The following is an 18,642-nucleotide window of genomic DNA, read 5'->3' on the forward strand; positions in this document are numbered from 1 at the left end:
TGAAAGTCCTTGCTAATTACCCTAAAGATATCCATACCATCTAGTTCTGTGATTCACCTCTGTTACTCCTATATGGCCAGTCTCTGTTGAAGACCACAATCATTTTGCTTTTATCATGCCCCTCCTCTTTCTCTTCCTGAAACAATCCGAACCACTGACGTGTTCACTTCAGGAAATAATAATTCTGATGAAGAAAAGCAGCTTCCAGAATTGCAGGGTACAAAAGTTCTCCTGACAGAACATATATTCTTTTCCAAAAGATGTAGGTACAAGTTCAAGGTGACCCACTTACTTCAGGGCATATTTTACCCAGTTGATGGAGCTTCTGTAGTGCAATCACAACATCAACTGTTTATGTAATCAAAACATAACCCTTCAACCCAAATAATGTGTTATTTTGTGAAACACTAACAAGAGAGCATCATCTGTCCTGAGGGTGAAATAAAGCAAGTGTAAAATTCACACCACATACTCTGGCTGATTTGTACACCTGATCTGGTCTATTATTCTTCATCCAAGTGAATCTACAGCACTGAGATTAGAAATGTATTAACCATCCCCCGTTAAAGCTGTTGCTTAGCTTTGAAGAAAACTGTACTGATAATTTTGTGATGAACTTCAAGTAGGCAAGTTGGCAAGTTAACAGTATGATTCTAACTATAGCAGGCTCTTGCAAAACAGTGCCTTCTAGAGAAGCACTGCTGATGTCTGGGCTGGTTTATTTAAAAACAGATCAATTGCAAGCTACTTGTAATTACTTGTGCACTGTAAAAATTGAAAGATTAGACTAAGAAAATACACTGACTTGATGTCTTTAAGTTTCTTCTTTAACAGAAAATTGACCAACCCCTTGAACTTCAAAATAGCTAGGCAAAAGGAAAAGCAAAAACAGTGATGTGAAAATTTACCTAAAAGAAAATCACATTATTTCAACATTGCTTTCTATCTTGGAAAATTTTAATGTGAGCAAATCTGCTTTCTGATTGACAGATTCCTTATATTACATCCAGATCTCTTTTGTGGTCCTCAAATACGCAAGTGGAAACAGTGAAAGTGAAAAATATGTCACTCCTTTTAATATATTAGAAAGTTGAAAATTATGTGGCAATACTTCCTTTTCAAGTCTTCCTTCCTGACTTGAAGCTTAATTTAGTGCTTATGCTCTAAAATGACATTTGTCTTTAAAATCTGTACCTCTGGGGGAAAAGAAAGTACAAAGCTTACTTTTCACACAGAGAACAATGATGTCAACAAAAAGAGTGATGGCAAATACACAAGATTTTCAAACCACAGCATTGGAGACTTCTTTGAGAAAAGAAAGCATATATTAAAGATGATATTTGTATGTTTATCTGACAGCTGAATCTTTCTTGATTCGAGTTACAATTTTCACAAGTTGGTGTTGAGCTATTTAGTCTTCCTGAGCATCCTGTAGAACTTTTCTGCTTTCCTTGTCCTCATACATTCTCATGTTACTCAGATGACCTGAGCTAAACCGTTAAATATACGATTGTAGTTAACAGTTTAATAGTATGCTGATATTTGTTTCTGATATTGTTCCCATGAAAAAATTCTTGGACTTTTTTTATTTGGAAGATGTCATAATAATGCAGTATTCAGAAAATATCAACATTATTAAATCAATGCAATTACCTTAAATTCTTGAAATGAGAATCACCGCATGAACATGTAAACTCATCTCCAATTCACCTTCTGATGTAAGAATCTGAGGCGGATGACCTGGAGGCAGCCAGAAGGTGAGAAGTTAATAGAAACAACAGAATGCTTGGAAAACTCAGTGCAGCTGGTGCAGTACTTACAAATCAGCTTCTTACTAAACTATAGGATCATAGAATCATTAAGGCTGGAAAAGATCTCTAAGATCTGCCCAGGGAGGTTGTGGAGTCTCCTTCTCTGGAGATGTTCAAGACCCGCCTGGACACCTACTTGTGCTACACTACCTGGGAGCCTGCTTTGGCAGGGGGTTGGACTTGATGATATCTGGAGCTCCTTTCCAACCCCTCTCATTCTGTGATTCTGTGATCTAGTCTGACCGTCCACCTACCACTAATATTGGCACATTAAACCATACCCCTAAGTACTACCTCTACCCATTGCTTAAGCACCTCCAGGGATGGTGACTCCACCACTTCCCTAGGCAACCTGTTCCAAACAACTCTAGCCATTTTTTAATGTGCATATTTTTATGCGCGTCATGACAAAGTAGTCCTAGATTAATTCAGGATGTCCTTCCTTAGATCAAGTAGAAGCATAGGAACCTAGATGAACTTATATATAACAAAGAATTTATCATCCTTCACTATATTTTTTGATTGCCATACAATTGTATTTTATAGCGACAAAACAGCTTCATGAATTAGATCATTAGTTTTAGTGTTTTTTAAAGAATGGAACTGAAGCCCAAGCTTGTTTACCAAATTGTTAATATCACTCACACAACTTCTAAGTCCTTACTAGATTTGGAACATTATTTTTATCATTCACAATATTCTAAAATTAAAACAGACGCTCTTCAACAATCTGTCAGTAGAGTCTGTGACGTTCAAATAATATGAAGTTCCCATCTTAAACATGTTCCTAAACTGCTGGATGAGGTCTTAATACCAGCATTACCAGGCAACATATCTACAACATCAAATATAACTTTTATCCTCTATGAATGCTTTGCGTAGTCTGATTTCCAGTTGCTGGTCTCCTCCATTAATTGCTCACTGTAATTACATGTACATTTGTACACCATACAGTTTAGCAAAATTTATTTCTGTTCCCAGCTTTCTTAGGCTAAAGCTAAATCTACTACGAAAATTAAAGTTTATGAACAAACGCTCATCTGGAAAGATTTGGGGTGAACAATTAATCCAAGGGCTTTGCTAGCAATGCATTTCATCATGTTGGAAGGCAATTTCTGTTTGTCAAAGAATTTATCTTCACTGAACCCTGTTCAGTGCCAACACCAATCGTTTAAAAAGATTCCCAGTCATGTCACAGTCACTAAACGTACAGCCCCACACTCCTACACAGGTCAAATCCCACCTATCGTGGCTGTTTTATCTATACTGCACAAGGAAGAACCTCTGCTCTTGTACAAGGCTTCTCCTTTTTATTTTTTCAATACGTATTATAGATGTGGAATTAAATAAAAGGAAGTTATGACTGATGAAAAAGCCAGAGACTGAGTGTACAAGATGTCCTCAAATGCTTCCGTTGAATTTTTCTTTTTTTACTTGGGAAAAAAACAAACAAACAAAAAAACTTGGCTGTTTCATTTCAAAATATTTCATAATTGGAATTTAGTGTTATTCTCTTGCCCCTATTATTCTGCATCCTACAAATAAACTGAAAGTGTGATTATTTATGAGGTTTTTCTCAGTTTCAGTCTACTGCATTAGTCACAAGACTTGTCTTAAAGTCTTATTCAATAAGCACTCATATTTCTGATTTTACTTATACGAGGTGTACCAGCATACAAGATGTGGCTTATTTTTAAGACAATTTTTCCCACTGACTGTGACTAAACACTAAAATCAATCAATTCTATCATATGTAATGGTCCACAGCTTTTGTATTTCTGTTTGGAAATGTATCAGGTTGAAGCGCTCCATATAGCAATCGCTCTTTTCAAACATGACATGTGAATGAGAATAGTTTGGTACTAATGTTGGCCCAGTAAGAAACCTGTCTTATGCTTGCAGTGTAGAATGCTGAGGCCCTGGAAAAATCTGACAAAAGAAACCCATTTTCCTGTAATTGAGTCTGTTGACAGTATCCACTTTTGAAGCATCAGACAACACACATCAGTCCTCTGAGCTTTGCTTTTCATATCACAAACCTCTACTCAACATAAGAAGAAGACATGCAAGTTAATAATGAAAGTTTAGAAACTATTCACAAGAATATTGAATGACTTGCAAATATGTTGTAGTTGGTAACTGAGTGGGGAGGTTACCCCCACTAACAGATTCATGCATCTGCTCCTTTCCATAAAAATTTCACAACGCCCTTATGCCTGAATTTCATTTATACACCCAAATCCTCCCGTGGTGTAATTATTCATTATTGAATATGATGACAGTATAGTACATACAAGTTGACACATTATTTCATTTCCTTTGTTATGAGTAATCGCTATATATTTTAGAGCTACATGCAAAAGTATAGGACCTCCATTTACTATAAAAGGGTGTAAGCTTTTCCCAAATCAATAACTAAATTATGAAACAAAATAAAATGAGATTCTACATGACTACATTAAATCCAGAGTTCTTTTTCTACTCCCCGCAAAAAACAACTGTCAGCCTTCCTCCATTATTCTGCTAATGGCTTAATGGCACCACACAACGGATTTGCTTTAAAAAAAAATAAAAAGTTTCTCTGCTCTTTTAAAAAATTTATCAGACTGTTTTCAAAACTTAGAAATCATGGCAAAAAATTGTCTCATTCGTTTTCTGCTTAACTGAAAATTAAAAATGCTATAGAAGATTTGAGTTTAATTTTTTAACTTAGAAACAAAAATCACTACACTTTAAAAAAAATAAAATGCCTGAGTTATTAAGAGTCTGCAAACTGCCTACTGTGCCCAGGAAGTTGTGTTTTCTATTGCGTATGTATCAATATAATGACAGCACCAGCTTCAGATCAACTGGATACTAATTACAGATTTACCTGATAGACTGGAATGGCTCCCAAGGAGCTGTTGCACTCTATTTAGCAAATAAATGATCATCCTAACAGCTACAGAAGGATTTGTAATGCTAAATAATCTCATCTGGATACCATTTTGTAATTTTTCTTTTTTCTTTTTTTAAAGTTCTTATGAACTTGCAGTAATGCCTTGCAAATATGCAGCTGGACTGCTGCAGATCCCTGGAGCTGCAGACACCAGGGATTTCCCCGAACTCAAGAAGTGTGCTTGCAGCCCTTGCAGCTCCCCAAATGACTGATCTTATGCCTCTTTTGGCACTGTGAAATGCAAGAATTTTTCATGTCATGCATTCTTTGAAGTTATGAAGCATGATATTAGACAAAAAAACAATCATTCTTCAAACAAACCACAATTTCATGCCTGCGATAAATTGAGAAGTAAAATGGCTAAGTAGGTTCAAAAAAGGTGAGTGGAAAACATGAGCATGTGGAATAAAGCCAGCATGTCTTTAACATACAGATCTGGATTCAAGTAATCTAAAGTATTCATTTACTAGAAGTATGAGGATGGGCTGATTGAATAATTGCTTACAGACTGTAAATATTTTCTACTAATTTTTCAAATCACTGAAGCAGTTCAGGCTCAGATAGAACCCACAGAATATATTCTAACTCCTACTATACAGCATAAGCAATCCCACTGCTTCACTGTGGGAAGGTGTTACTCAGTGTAAACACGGTATCAGGTTGTGAGCTGTAATTATTGTTTATACAAACTTGAAAAGCCTTAGAGAAAGACTAACGAAGACGATTTTTAATGATCACTCTCTACAGAGGTCATTAATTTGTGTCATGACCTGCTACTTCAAATGTAATCAGTGAAATGTAAGGGATGTTTTACAGTCAATATAATTGCCTCTCTAAAAGTAGTAGTAATAATGAATACACCTACAGTTGGGGCTTGTTAACTCAGTATGGAACACACGATCCTTTCTTCACTTTAAAGTAGGGAAATTATGCTAAGCCAACATCAAGAAGAATTAAACACTTGCTTACACTCATTACGTGTTTTGTTTCAAAAGCACAGTAGCATCAATTGATCCCATCTGATCTGAAAAATCAACACTTACAGTTCCTATTATGACTCATCATTCCCTTGCTCTATCACTTAAAACAAAGATGTTTTGTTCTTTTTTCACTGTTCTTGTCTTTCAGGTTTTCAGTTCTGGATAGTAAAATGTAAATCACTAAAAACCCTAAATAATTTGAAATCTGAAATATGTACTCTGAGCAAATAAACAAAAACTAATCTGAAGTAAATCAAAACACACTACAAAATACACATCCATTTATAAATATTGTATTCAGATTACACTGTGGACTGATTCTCATCATTTACCTAGGTCACATCATATCTAGCTCTGCAGGAAAATTCAAGATTTGTGTTTAAATGATTTACATTGCATCCAAGCTGATAGCAAAATTCATTGTGTTCTGCTGGATCCATATTACAACACCAGATACTGTGAAGAAAAAGGAAGAAAGCTGATGAACCCTGAAGTTGTCAAAGAATTTTCATAGACATATGATATTTTTTTACTTCTTTTCTGCGGTAATCATGGAAAAAAGACATCTGCAAGTGATCATTAGTCTATAGCCTATCACTGCAGAACAGACTTTGAGTTCAGTATACTTAGTATCTTGTCCCTTCCTGATGAGATTTATTCAACAGAACTAATATGAAAGCGAGATAATAATCAACGTCAGTAATTTAAGAATGCTGTTATTTTCCCTAGATACTTCTGGTGCTTCTTGCACTGATTCTTGGCTTCTGTATTAAAAATGATCAGTACCATGTACAAATATACGTATGACAGGGGCATCCATACTGCAGACCAAAGACAAGACATTCAAGACAAAAATAAGGTAAGGCCAGATATATATCCATTTCTGCTAGGAAAATTCCTTGATCCCATAGTTGCCCTCTAGCAAGAATGACAGTTCTGCATAGTAATTTCTTTAGAATTATATATTTTGTATTTATCTTGTGGTTTTATTTATTTACTTTTTATAGGACGTAGGTCTGTGTTGAAATTCAAGCTTTAAAGGTTCAGATCTTTCTAATTTTCTCAGTCATACCAAAAGCCTTGGCGACAGCTCAAGAAGTGATTAGTAGGATGCTCCAGTTTCTCATCATTGCATGTTGCTTTACACTCAGATGTACACACATGCATACTAAAGTCTTACACCTTCCGTAACAGAAAATAACATTAAGTAACTCCTACAATCTGATGGAACGTAAAAGGATTATCTGCTCAATCTATTCACCCAGTGCTTCCACAGATGCTAATTCAAATCAATATCTGTACTTAATAACAGGCTGAAAAATGCATGGTTGTTAAGAACAAGGTAAAAATGTAAAACACTATGCGCTTTTGAAGTCTATTTTCAGTAAACAAAGGCTTCTCTGTTTCTGGAGGAAAAAATAAAGTAGAACACATTATATCTTAGTACTGTAAAAGCTTAAAAATGGGATTTGCTTAGGAATCCAAGGAAATCGGGCACCTCCTCCTTTAAGCTCATTTGAAAATGCATTATCTTCGGAAGTGCTTACACAGTAAGCTGGAGAGAGGCTGGCTGAAAGGATCCCATCAGGATCCCACAACCCTGAGGTCATGTAATTTGTACCTAGCTAGAGCTTTGAAGTCATGCAGGCGATGTGTTTGCTGCAGAAGTGGCACACGACCCTCAGTGCGCCTGAGCGGCTGATGTGCGGTCAGATGGGGCCTTCTCAATTCTGACTAGCTGAGAAGATTCACAAGGGGGTTAACCACGTACTTCTGTGACCAGAAGCCAGGTGCTGCCAACAACGGACTTCCCTGTCAGGACACCCCAGCCTGAGCACACCTGGGCACTTACAGATCCTGAGGGAAACGTGAGCAGCAACCGCAGAAAGCCATGGCACTGGGAGGAACTGCAGCAGGGCTGATGAAGCAGGAGATAAGAAAGCTGTAGCTGTGTGCCTTTCAGTGTTCCTGCTGATAGAAGCTAGAGCTGAGGCTGGCATTTCCACAGCTTTTTACTGCTGGGAAAAGCTGTCCCAAGGACCAGCTGGTTCACATTCATTGAAAACTGGGGAAAAAAATAAAAGAAAAAATAAATTAAAAAAAGAGGATATGAGCAAGATAAAAATCATACACAGTGCTTTGTGAGAGATCCTTCTATCTAAACCTTATTTCTAGTGATATGGTTATTACAGTCCTTTTCTGACAGCATTCCTTCAGTGTTAGAATTTGAAAACACTCTGATTTCTTTTCTTGTAACCAAATAAACAAAACAAAAATTCTTACTAGGACACAGTATCATTAGCAAATGGACATAGAGTCGGGCTTTCAAAAGCTGTAGTTTGGAAGAGGCACAGTAGTTACAACTGATAGTTCTGTTGAAAAAATAGAAGTGGGTGAAACCTCTGAGTATTTCAAATAGATTCTTGTGCTGATGATCCCGTAAGTAAAGGTTTATGAACATTGATTGAATTTTTTTATACAGTTCCAAAGCTACCCTCTGTCATTGCTCTTATATTAAAAGTTGAACTCTTCTGCAAAACATTTGATATTGAAATGAGTTCAATAAATAGATATATCCCATGGCATGCACAGGACAGGGAAGTCAAGCACAAAGAGCCTTCTTTCATGTATCAGTTTTGATTGTCCTACTTTGCTGTGTCAGGAACTACAGCAAGAGCTCAAGTGTTAAAGCTTTTTGATACTATAATAAACCAAACAAAGCCCAGTTGCATATTTTAGGATTTATTTTATGCCACATCTATACAATGAGCAAAACTGGGAGTTTTCAGCAACCACTGTGAACTGTTTCCAGAGATGATGTTTTCCTCATGGAAGGATTCTCACTGGTGTAGAAAAACCATATTTGATAGCCAGCTCCAGCAACCAGGCTGGCCAACAGAATTAGTGCACATTCTGTCAGCATATTTCCTCCCTCCAGCTTTACTTCTCCAATCTTTTTCAATATTGTTAAAATGAGCAATCATTTGTGATTCAGACTCCCAGAAAAGGCAGAAATCAACATACCCCGATGACAGATAAATTATTAATGCAATCCTGCCAATCACACAGAGCTCAGTGCTTTTAAAAATGGAATGAGATCATCTGCTCAGTTATTTTAAATGAGATTCATTTCTTATTAGGGGGCATTATGTATATGCCTTGCTTTCAGAAAACCATTTTCTTCAAAAAAAGATTATTGCACAGTCACTTCTTGTGAAATACCATGCAAGCTCTACACTTACATACCAGATCAATTTTTTGTTTCAGGAAATAATTATATGTAATTGGTATTTTCTTTCATAGATAGACTGATTCTGTTGAATATAAAAGCTTCTACTGTTCTCTGTTATTCAGAACATCTCTGCTTTGAGTTGGTCCTGACTTGTACCACTCTATAATATATATATATAAAAATATATATATAGTCAGATCTGGTGTCTGTGGTATACCACTTGTTTTGCTGCAATAGCTTCAGCAGTCTGTAATAGAAAAGTTTGCACAAGTAATTATGCAATGCAAAATTATGTACAAAAATACTGTATGATGTTCAAGTATAGCTGGGCCATATAGCTGTCTTCTAAAACTTCAAGGCAGCAAATTTTTCTAGTATACAAAAATAATACAATAATAATAGTAATAATAATAATAGTAACAATACAGTTGAAGACAGAAGATATTCAAAGGATTTAAGTATAAAGGAGAATTCTGAGGAATCCAGAAGCTGCTCAAGGTTGAGATTTTCATTGAAGGTTCTGACAAATGCAGTTCATGTTAGATTTTGGGCTCTGTCCTGCTATGGCCTGGACTGGAGGTGGTACGGAGTGGGAGACAGCAGACAACTTTATTGTCACATCTTGTGAGAGGGCTGTGAAATTGACTTTGTACCCCCCGACTCCATATGACATATTCAGACTACTCTGGCATCATAGTGCAGTGTCTAGGTGCCATTAAGAGGCTGAACACAAAGAACCTGCAACCACGCTCAAGTTGTGAAAGTAGAAAAATGTTGTTTTATCCCTATTCCCTTGAGTACGCCGGACTACGAGGTGGGATCTGATCTACATTATATTCAGATAGTTTGAGAGATGAAATACTGACATCACAAGGACTAAAACACTGATTCAGAGTACACAAGTGTTTTCCATGTAATGAAACTTAAATATTTTCTTAGCAAAAACATTAGTAGAAAGCTCTAACACAAGCTTAATTGCCTTACTTTATCCAGGCCAAAAAGGGGCACTCTTTCCAAGACCCCTGCTTGTCTTCATTAAGCAGCAGATATTTTTATCTGTTGCGTTGATAGAAACAGTGGTCTTTAAAGCACTGAGCTGCCAAAATACTGCATTGGGATTTTGCTGTGTTATTTTATATATTTCAGCTCTGTATTACAAGTACTGACACTCATCATATTGAACACATCTTCTATGCTATGGAAAGCTGTCTGATTCTTGTGGTCATATGCCATGGTGTCATTTAACAACACGTATTCCCATCTGTGAATTCTCTTTCTGGCATTTGGCTTGTACTTTATTTCTCTCATCTAAAAGTCTGGCAATAGTTTCTCACTATTATTCTGATAGCAGTATGGGTCAAAGTCATTCCACTGTGAACGTGCATTTATGCATTTGTACTTGGAGAGAGTGACTGGTATCAGGCAGAAGTGACTTCTCCTGTTAGATTTCCAGCACATTATTCTGTGGTTAATCAGCTCTACTGGACGTCACTCAAACCTAGCAGACATGACTCTAATGGATAGAGCTACTTGTCTGATGTCTGTTTTGTCACTGATGTGGCTAGAGTGCTCCCAAAAGTTACTAAGAAAAAAAAAGAAAAAAGAAATGGAGTATATAGCCGAGCAAGTAATAGGAAGCCAAAAAAGTAGCTGTGCTCATATCTGTGTGATCTCTGTTTTTAAATATAAAGTTGGTGGATTTGTTCAGTATGAACTAATCACAGCTCTGTCTGCCCTTGTCTAATCAGTAAAGATTAATGCAAAATAGTACTTGGGATTTTTTGTATATCCTGGGGGAGGTAAAAGACCATTATTAATTATTTAGATATTTAAACGCTTAACAGTTCTGGAAGACATGCATCATAATCAATCTTCACCAAAAACATCACAGAAATTTGCATCATGACTTTGCCTTTCAGTCTGAATCAGAACAGTGCTGAAGTGAACACTGCCATGAAGAGAAGACAGAAGATCACTCTTTCCCAAAAGGAGCTTAAAATTCGGTCATATTAACTTCAAGGATTGGAATTCTTCTTGTTATTATTCTATGGACTCATAATTCAGCAGGCGGCGTTTTTACAGCGTCTTACACGTTTAATATCTGCACATGTATGCGTTCATGTATGTACATGCACAGAATACCCTCCGCAGTTTTATGTGGAACTTTCTTGCAATGTGAACAGACAAGCCACGATGAGCTGCAGTTTTAAGTATTCCTTGTAAGCAAACATAGCGCCGAAATTTGGTGAGGAAGATATGGGATTTCAGTGGAGTTGAGAATTCTAAGATCAAGAATCTAGATGCGGTATTAAAAAACACAGCAGTTCATCAGTAGATATATTTTATGGCACTAGAAGCATAGAAGAAATACGAAGCTAAACTTAGGAAGTCAAAGGGACCCATAAAGGAGAAGAAAGGAAAATACCGTGGTTATTACTGAGTGTCTCACAAAGGCAATGATCACCTTTAGAATGTGCATAGCCATGCTATCTTATACAAGTTAGAAAAATGGAGCAACGAACAGGAGAATTTTACATTGTATAAACCTCTATAAAGGGGCTAAGCAAAACATCAGTGCTGACCTCATCCCATTAGGAATGTAGGGAAATCATGCTCCCACTCTATTTATCAATTTGCCCATGCCTGCTTACGCTGTAACAGCAGTTCTGCAGAACTTAATTAACTGGTACCAGTATAGTACTGCAAAGTTAGTATCAAAGGAGCTAAGCAAGTGCAAACTTTTTTAATATCAAGAGCAAGTCCTTGGAAAGATAACAAGTTTTGCTGCTCATATAGAAATGGGTTAGGCATCCAAAACAAAGCAGTGAATTGAAAAGAAACTCAAAACCTGAAGTCTTAGTTGGGGTCTGTAAGGAAGGAAGGAAGGAAGGAAGGAAGGGAGGAAGGGAGGAAGGGAGAAAGGGAGGAAGGGAGGAAGGTAAGAGAATATCAACATCATGTTTCTACAAAAGAAATATACTCTCCCTGCAATGCTGCAGCAGCCAGTGACAAGATATACATGTAGGCTCCTAGAAAAATACGCTGTTAGGCAGCTACACTCTGTAATGCAGAATCACTGTGCCAGATTCAGATGCAGCCCTTAATGACTTTCTGACAAAACTCAGTTGTAGCTTCAGCACCAAGCAAACATGCCCTTTCAAATTGCCACTTTATTTTTAACATCTCCATCTCAAACTACTCGTAGTATGTGCTGCTCTTACACATTTTTTCCTACATGTACATTCACATAATTCCAGAAACAACAGCCTGTTCTAATAACATTAATATAACATCTAATAACCATTGAGCACTTCCAAACCACTTGTCCATCACATATTTTTCCCTTCCTTATAAGAATTCATCAAGCACAGGAGCAGAAGCTGTTTTTGCAGGCCCGTGTGTGAGTTTTCAGAACATATCTAAGGATGGTACTGAAAAGTGTATTACTGAGTTTGACATATTTCATAAGCCTGTCAAGCGATTTGGTCCCCACATTTATATCAGCATCTCCACAAAGCTTCTTACGTCAGAGATGACAAGGATACTTCAATAGCTCTGTGCCTGTTTGTTCCTGAGGTTTCTCTGAGTTTATCTCAAGACCAGAAAAACAGGAGCTTTTAACATTCTTGTGTTTAAAGAGTTTTTAATCACTAGGGCCCTGTAGTGTAGGATGACCATTAATGATGTACCAGCATGTGCTCAGTAGTAGATAAAATGTATATGAAGCTACAGAACATCCATGGGGGCATTTCCTTCCACACACACAGCCTACCTCACACAGCAATGCAGACAGCATTGGATGATCTGTAAAGATAATACCACAGCTTGCAAGTTCTCCTGTTTCAATAAATAAATGAGCTACTTCTAGATCACATCTTCTACTGTCTGTTCAGCTATATGCTAGCATCTGACATCACTAAATGCTGGCCATCCTTAACACAATGTCAGGCTGCTTCTCAGTCATTCAATGAAAGAGACTTTTTTCTCTCAATCTATTATCTTTCTCCTGATCTAGCTCTTGATTTAGTTGTTGGCAATCCTGCCTGCAGCAAATGGACTGGAAGTAGATGATTCTCAGATCCCTTCCAACACAGGCCGTTCCATGATTCTCTGTTCATCCCACCTAAGAAAATACTACCCCCTATTTCCTGTTGGTGAACTGCAGTGAAAAAAGTCTGTGATTAAACTGGAGATGCAGCTCAAGGCTTGGCTCATAGCGCAACGTCCATCTTTACCTGTTTTTTTTCTGCCACAGGAAGAACAGCAGGTAGGAGTACTCCACTTCTGAGAACTGCGGAGGGCTGCTCTCATAGCATCCTACAGTAAGGTTTTTCCACAGTTCTGTCATCTTCTAAATCACGGCATACACCGAATATTTTGTGAGCCTTCTGCACCAGGAAGAATTTGCAGTCACCTGCAGTGCATTAACACAGAAATAAAATTATTTCATCTATTCAAAATAGAGGTAATGTCTTAATCCTACATTTAAACATCACAGTTCAAAGCATCAACTAATTGTAAGTGCAGACTGTATAGTTGAACTGCATCACACGTACTCACAACCACACGCAAATAATCAAGATGAAAGGAAACAAATGAAAACAACATAAAATTCAGCAGTCTTAGATGGAAGTGAAGTATAGTATAACAGCAGTACACTTTGGTACAGGTAAGTCCCACTGAAACCAGGGATGCACTTTATAATCAGCATGTAGTATAAAACCTACCTGGAGGCAAACTGGCAGCTTATTACGTAGTGTTCAGAGGAAAAATACAGAGGTTGCTGCTGAATTTCTGAGTTGGAGGCTTTATCTACACCAAAGCTGGGATTCAGATGCAATGCTAGAATAAGAACAGAACGATTTATCCAGTATCCAAACCTCTTCCCAATGAGGTTAATTGAAAAACTCCCATCCATTTAAATGAATTGCAGCAAGATGGATTCTTAGTCTTTGGTTTTGTTATGTTTTGTTAGCTTTCATGTCTATTACCTACAAATTATTTTCAACCCTATTTGTTATGCTAACAGTACTGCATTAATTTGTGGTGGTCCAAGAGGCAATCCAGCCTGTTTTAACAAGTGTATGAATTAGGTATTGTTACCAAGTCAAACTTCTTTTGGAGGATAAAAAAAGCTGTGTATTTTAAGACATGAAGTAAGCCAAAGAAGTTTATTATCTTTAGCAGAAAACAAGTAGTGGTATAGATTCGTACATCTCTCCTTTGTTCTGGAAAACGGTTCATATCCATTAAAGTCTTTCATGTTGCACTTCAATAGTTATGTCCTGCTACCCACACAAGTTTCTAACCAAAGCCTGACTTCTGTACGTGCATGAAATATTTATGAGTCCCAGAAGATTGCTGTAACATTTGGTACAGCCAAACATCTTGCTTAATTCATTATCCACTATTTAAAATTTTGTTAGAATTCCAAGAGTGAAGAATAAAAAAAAGTAGGATAAAGAAGTTAACCGATTACCCACTATCATCAACAACATAAATAAAGCTGAAAGCCCATATGTTTAAATTCTGGAATCCTAATTATGTGATGAAAAATTTGCACATAACGGAAATAGCCCAAAACCCAGTTTTAGTCTATCAAAAGCATAATAAGGCCACACTTCCAGTCCGTAACTGACATCAACAGCAATGCCTGTAACAACATGTGTTTATATGAACATGCAGCTTTATCAGTTAGGATAATAAACATCCCTTCCTGATGCTCCTATACACTGTAACACACTCCTGGAAATACAGGTCAGAGACAGACAAAAAGCTTTGTTGTCAAAGATCCAGTCCCTGACCAAAGCCTCCAACCCGCGCAGCAAAGCACGTCTTACTCCTTTCCAAGTCTTTATGAAATAATCAGGAGAAAATTCAATAAATGCCACAGAATCACAGAATGGCCCAGGTTGGAAGGGACCTCAAGGATCATGAATCTGCAAACCCCCCCCTGCTGCTGGCAGGACCACCAACCTCCACATTTAATACTGGATATATTCTAGTATTTTAATACTAGGAGTATTTTCCATAGGTCCTTGTACTGCAGGAACAGAACTGACTGAGAGCTGACTTCAGTATTTCAACCTGGAGAGGAGGATGGCATTTGTCATTAGTCAAATCACCTTTGACAAATCTTTTGAAGTCTGCACGAAGAACAAAGCAGCTTTGTAGCTTTGGCAACCCAGCTTCAGCCTTTTTTTTTATTTTATTTCTTCAGCAATGAAATAGGAAACAACTACTTGCTTTTTCTTTTAACAGATTTGACTGACTTAAAGTTACGAACCCGATTTTAGTTGCAGAAGAATATTTAGCAGGTACTGCAGGAGTTTGAGACCAAGCCTGCAACGTCACACCAAAAGATCTGCTTCAGGCATTGGGAAGACGAGGAAGCTTGTGGGATACATCATCTACCCAGTGGTTACAGCAGAAGTTCCCCCAAATAAATGAGTTGTGGTAGCCAAACAAATAGGCACTTCTGTCAGGTAGTTCTCAGAACACAAAACTACTAAATTTTCTCAGTGGAAAAGTAAGATTGTAATAATCAACTGATTATACAGCATAGAGATTTCATACATTGAAAATAGAATCTAGGTTTTGTTGTTATCCAAGAAGGCTGGCTAAAATTATTGAGATAGACTTAACAGTGTCTCAAAGTAAGAAACTGTAGGTTGGAAAAACAAGGGAATATAGGATGTTACCAGGAACCTTTGGGTTAGAAAGCTGCCTTTGAATTCCTAAAATTGCAGTAAGAAGAAATACATAATGTGATTAGAAATCAATAAACAAAGCCTATTTGCTTAGGAAGCTTTATGTTTCCTACGTGGAGGAACGTTTAAAATTATTTCTCTGTTCTCTATTACCACACATAATGATAAAATTATGAATAAACCTAATGAAAAATATGTTCCATGAGAGTAAAGAATATGCTTGGCTACAGCTTCACTTTTGTTTAACTCTAGAAATACTGCTAATTAAATGTTCCTCTGTCTTAAAATACTGCATCTGGTATGATAGCTCTCCTCCCGGTAGTCTAACCACCTTCCATTGCTGAAAACCTCCAGGAAGGAAAATCAGCTTTATTCTACTTAACAGTATCCCAGCTAGCTGTTACTGACCAGTTATAAACGTACCCGAGTGATGGGAAAAGTATGTAATGTCTTTAAATGTTTTTCCCGGAGGCTACAGAATAGGTTGAAAGCATGGTGAAAATAGCTCACACAAGCAGCATTCAACCTTCTGAATACTTCCCTGTTCACAAGATGTGGCCGCCTCTGTTTATACATCATTTGAGTGTGCAAACTCACAAACGTTGCGTACACTGGATGAAAGGTACTTTGTCTTCTGTTACATATATAATAGAACCAGCCCAATAGCACTCAGATTTCTCTCTCTGCAAACGAGTTCTGTAAAAACGACAGCCATCCTGACAATGGACAGACCATTGTAAGAGGTATAATCAGTCTGGTCAATCTTCTTCCACAAAGAAGGGAAAGAAACTGCAGATCAGAGAGGGAGAGAACAAAGGAACGTGAATCTGCAGTGCACCCTTGGGGTAAGGACGTCTCACTACACAGGTCACAGGAGCGCAGGCAGCCGGTCGAACGAACCAAGTACTCCCTTTTATTTAGCAGGTGGGAGAACTCAGCTGGAGCACCGCCTCCAACTGCCAGTACAAGAAAAGTCGCACAGGCGCTGGAGCCAGCTCGCTGGGAAGCAGGAGTGCATAGCACACATGGACAGGGAAGGCAGAACTAGGGTCTGCTCAGAGACCAGCAAAAGGACTGACGTGAACAGTGATGAGACACAGCAGTTATGAGACAACTGCAACTGGATATACTTAAAAAGAGTGTTCAAAGTGAGAGCAGCCAGCCGTTGGCACACACCTTTGAGGTACGTAAAAATTCTCAGAATGAGACCCAAAGCAACCTGATCAAGCTCGAAGTTTGCCCTGCTCTAAGCAGATAACCCTCTGAAGTCCCTGTCGATCTAAATTGTTCTGTACTAGTTCAGACATAAACATGATCTTTCCACAACACCATAGATAAGAGAATATCCCCTCAGCTACTAATAAAACAAAACAAACATGGCAGAAAGAATGTACTCTTATCCAATTTATATCTGTGGCTTTCCTGTACAATAACAAAAGATATCTCCACTATCCTGTGTGCTAGTAATACTTCATCGGTTTCTCAGAACTAGGCACTGTGAAGGCTGAAAAGGTTGCATTCTAAAATCAGTGACTTTGCAGTGATTCCAAAAGGTTTTTTTTTAAGGAATTATCTAATAGTTTAGTAAGTACGCAAATAACAATTTCAACTAAGCTGCAAGAGTACAGTCATCTCTGGTTCACCCAACTTGATTGCTCCTTGACATCCTTGCTGTAGTACAGTTGCTTTCAAAGTCAGCATGTCCTTAGATCATGGCGGCAAGAGAAGGCAATCAGCTTTCCAGTTATCACAGCAGTGACTGTAGAAATAGAGGGAATCTTGGCAAGTAAAATACTTACGAGTGTATTATGCTTCCACGTCATGTTTTTGTCTGGTTTTAACAAGCAATTACGGCAGAAAAAGAGTTGGCTGCCTGCATTGGAGAGCCCGACAGGTTGGAGTTAGCAAAGGGGTTTCTCCTCCCAATGGATTGATAACTGCAGTGTGGGGGCCTCACAGAATTAGAACTTAATTGCAAGTTTAAAAAAAAAAAAAAAAAAAAGCAGGAATTAAGTTTGATTCTGATATTCATAGAAATACCAGAGTGCTACAGTTATGTGCGCCAGGCATGAATGTGGTGAAATATTGGTTTATTTACATTTTACCACTATCCCTACTCTGGTAACTGGAAAGCAAATACAACGGTGATGCAGCACCTTCCTGTCAGTAAATTAGGGAGCATTATTAAAACAAATATTAAGAAAGACCTGCTAAAAGATTGTTTATGCTTGACGGCAACTTTTGTGTGTTTCAAGTTTGATGATGATTTTATCACTCAGGCTTTTAGAAATGTCTTACTTAGCTTTATTAAAACTATTCTAAAAAAATGTTTTACACAAAGTTTTTTGTTCCATTTGGGATTACTTCCAACATAGTTGGTAGGTTTCTTTTTTCTTACAGGAAGATGTTTTACTTCCTGGAATTGATAATTGATTTGAGTAGTTTAAGAAGGTTTTTAGAAAGGATCTTAACAGAATGTAAATCATCTGTTCCATCATACCTTCTTACTTAACTGGGTTTTCTCATACCAAACAAAATCCTTTGCAGAGCTTGATGCTTAACAGTAAGTCAGCTATAACGTTTTCATTTGTCCTAACATTATTTTTTGAATCAACAATAAGCTGAGTAGCTTGGAAAGCATGTTGGAGGGAGAGACCCACAATCTCGTAGCCAACAGCTGTGCAGGCGAGCTCAGGGAGGACTTCACCTCCTGTTGTAAGGCGGTTTCCTCTGATCACGGGCCCACCAGTTACACTGGGACATAAGAACGAGTTGTCAGTCCTCACCAGCATTGCTCCACTTTGAACTGATGGTAAAAGATTCACTTCAAGACAGAAATGGGACTCACGTGTGAGGTAACCAAGCGTCCAGATCGTATCTTCTTCATCCTTTCCAAACAGCCCATTAGACGAGGAAGAACACAGGGCAGGTCCCACTCTGCTGCACAAAGGCAGTGACCCCATTTGCCGCT

At 37.7% G+C, this 18,642-nt stretch overlaps 1 long non-coding RNA gene across 1 annotated transcript in view; it reads right to left on the reverse strand.

Annotated features, from left to right (window-relative positions):
- Positions 1–18,642, reverse strand: part of LOC104913457 (uncharacterized) — a 319,967-nt gene that overhangs the window by 183,105 nt on the left and 118,220 nt on the right. Inside the window, exons 5-8 of the long non-coding RNA XR_004161534.2 lie at positions 13,689–13,803; positions 13,197–13,375; positions 7,582–7,794; positions 1,654–1,740 (exon numbers count right to left, since the gene is read on the reverse strand). This is a non-coding gene — a long non-coding RNA (uncharacterized LOC104913457). The remainder of the gene's footprint in view (positions 1–1,653; positions 1,741–7,581; positions 7,795–13,196; positions 13,376–13,688; positions 13,804–18,642) is intronic.

The sequence above is a fragment of the Meleagris gallopavo genome, chromosome 16, assembly GCF_905368555.1.
Source record: "Meleagris gallopavo chromosome 16, MGAL_WU_HG_1.1, whole genome shotgun sequence".
NCBI lineage: Eukaryota > Metazoa > Chordata > Aves > Galliformes > Phasianidae > Meleagris > Meleagris gallopavo.